The sequence below is a fragment of the Bactrocera tryoni genome, unplaced genomic scaffold (assembly GCF_016617805.1).
Source record: "Bactrocera tryoni isolate S06 unplaced genomic scaffold, CSIRO_BtryS06_freeze2 scaffold_25, whole genome shotgun sequence".
In the NCBI taxonomy this organism is placed as follows: domain Eukaryota; kingdom Metazoa; phylum Arthropoda; class Insecta; order Diptera; family Tephritidae; genus Bactrocera; species Bactrocera tryoni.
In genome coordinates this window covers 7,857,790-7,860,627 of record NW_024395977.1, presented here as the reverse complement: position 1 = coordinate 7,860,627, position 2,838 = coordinate 7,857,790, and the positions used below count along the sequence as shown (strand labels likewise).

The 2,838-nt window shown below is 37.0% G+C and overlaps 1 long non-coding RNA gene across 2 annotated transcripts; it reads right to left on the bottom strand.

Annotated features, from left to right (window-relative positions):
- Positions 1 to 1,397: 1,397 nt before the first annotated feature.
- LOC120780919 lies at positions 1,398 to 2,607 on the bottom strand. 2 transcript variants are annotated; one of them, XR_005705972.1, is made up of 4 exons: positions 2,156 to 2,607; positions 1,997 to 2,102; positions 1,700 to 1,876; positions 1,400 to 1,628 (listed from the first exon to the last, which is right to left on the bottom strand). It is a non-coding gene; the product is annotated as an uncharacterized LOC120780919 (long non-coding RNA). The 2 variants fall into 2 exon arrangements; XR_005705971.1 differs by having other exon boundaries at positions 1,398 to 1,628; positions 1,997 to 2,607.
- Positions 2,608 to 2,838: the final 231 nt, after the last annotated feature.

Below are 2,838 nucleotides of genomic sequence, written 5' to 3'. Positions count from 1 at the left end.
TTGGAGTTTGGTGGCTCCTGTGGCGTAATCTGTCTGCTATTGGGTTTGGATGCCGGAGGCGTCGTCTTTACGTTTCCAGTCCTAGCAATTGGATTTGAGTTGTCTGGCCCGCCACTCCGAGCCCCGCTGCTCCTCTTACTGCTGGATCCGGGGAGGCACTGTTGCCTCTGACCCTGTTCCTCGCTATTTTTTCAGCTTCCTCAGGAGTTCTACCCTCCTGGAGGTACGTTAGGTACCATTTTAGGCTGGCACCACTCCTACCCTTTCTGCGAGGGTCATCTTGCCAACCCGGGCGACCTTTTGGTGGTAGACAACCCTGGATTAGGAGGTGGTACTTCTTGGTTGCCGCACGCATGCGGTACCCCACATCCTGCCACCCACACCAGTTGGGATGCCGAGTATGCCTTGCGACTTAAGCCCCTGCACCACGGCAAGGTGCCTACCATTCGCGCCCCGGCGCAAGCCATGATGCTTTTGTATTCAGTATGAGTAGTGCAAAATAATATCTTACGCAATAAGAAGCTGGTAATCGAGGATCGTGGCTTTGAGAGGATATGCTTATTGGTCCACCAACTGTTGCTTACAACTTAAAATTCATTCATATTAATATTCTATCAAATACCACTTACTTTTTTCTATCCATTAACGTCTTTCTGATGGCTAGCTCCTTCCACTTTTCCTCAACACCCACTTTATCGCCTTTTGAGAAATTGCGTGCTAAATCTAAAGTTCTAAGAAAAACGTTCACATACATAGGCATGTTTTTATTTTTCTTTTATTTTATTAAATACTTACATTTTAATAAATGTTTCTTAAGCAAACCGTTGATTTGGATTCAAAGTTAAGTAACCGACCTTCGATACGTTATCAGTAATTAATGCCTTCGTTATATGTTAGGTTATATTTAGCCTTGGGAAAAAGTAATAATTCCTCTTCTTTCACTACACGTCGGTGTGATTAGCTTCCTCGTTCTCCCTCATTGATTTTGCGCATCTGTTTGAGCCATCTTTTACTGAAAATAGTTTGTTTATTTATTGTTATGGTCACCCGTGTGTTGCACAAAACTGGTCGATAGGTCATTTGTTTCGTTATTCATTGGTCACAGAAAACTGGTGCAACGGTCATCGCGACACTTGCTATGCGCTATTTGTTTGGTTATTCATTGGTCAAAACTGCCGACTAGTTAACTTTTTCCTTATAAATAAAACAATTGAAATTTTTATTTTATTTCTTTTCATTTAATTCTTTTTTGAAGTTTACATGTTTGTACATAACAGTTATATTTTTTCTTTCTATTTTTACAAATTTCCAGTAATTATTTAGGATTAGATTTTAAATATTACTTTTTAGATATTCATACTTATGTATATACATATGTATATCACAAACTGAAGTTTCTTTTACAATAAATTTTTTAGATACATTTATGGTATTTACTATATTAACATTATTTTTTGGTAAAAAGCTTACATATAAATAGTTCTTATTGTTATACTGTTTATTAGTATTGAGTAATTTAAATATAATAATAATAGTGATTGGGTCGGACTGGAGATTTTTCCTCCGAAATTTGCAAATATCGAAAATGAAGAGAAAGAATTAAATTTTGTTTGTATTTGTTAAAGTATCTACATTAAAAATAAATATTATAATTACTATACAATACTATTTAAGTTTGTACACTCCAGCTGGCACTCACCCAAGTAAGATATGTAAATTTCTACACCAACTTGTATAGGTGCTACCGCTTTCAACACAACTACTGTGTCGTTTGAATAAGGCCATGTCGAGTGAGCGTTTGGTACACGACTGTGGTTAATCTTGCTTTGAAGTAGATAAAGTCCAGCACTCCCAGCGTTGAAAAATTCACCCGCGGCTTTAATGAATACATATGTTTACGTTTCAAATAATAATATGATAATTAAATATTAACTAATTGTTGTTAACTTACATTCTACCACTTTATTGTAAATTTCATCAAGTATTGTCTTATTACCTTCGCTCACTTTTTACACCCATTCCGCCAACGGATTCGTCGCAATGCCCTGACTATTTGTACCATTCACACCCATTAATGTCTTAAAAGCCTCCGCGTTCGTGAACTAAAGACAAACACTTGAAAATATGTATGTTAAACAATTTTCGGGAACATTACACTACAGCAGCTAATTGCTCGTCCGCAAATGCTGTACTAAAAATTAGTCCATTTATTGGTCAAAGTGTTCACTCAACATTTAGTGATATATTTTTTGGTCTGGATTGAAGTGACTGGAAAAACTGTTCTTTATTTATACATGGCCATTAAACGAACAATTAACATAATGGGGATGTTCGAGCAAGCAAATAACTGCAGCAATATTGCGACAGTGTTGTTTTTCTGCAGATACTCAGCTGATACTTATATTGCAAAATTTTTGCGTCGAATATGATGCCTTGCTATACTGCCGCAGTGATTGAGACTCGAACGTCCCCAATGTTACAACCATGATGTTGTTGGACCGTATTCTGGCAAAGACACTACCAATGCATTCACACATCTTATAGCCCTGACAGACAACAGCATGGATAATATGATACGAGACTCTTTGAAAGTGTAAACACAATGGCTACGACAGACTGCAGCGGCACGACAGTGAACTGAAAACGTCGTTGTTCATCTTACTACATGTACATTTTGAGAAGCAACTACAACACAATGGCCGGCATGTACACAAAACAACGCAGTTGTCCATTTTGTATGTACACAATTTCGTTGTGGCCATACTAATACCTTTCACTTCAATGAAATTTTAATATTTTGTTCAAAGTGAAATTTTTATGCAAAAAATAAGTAAATAG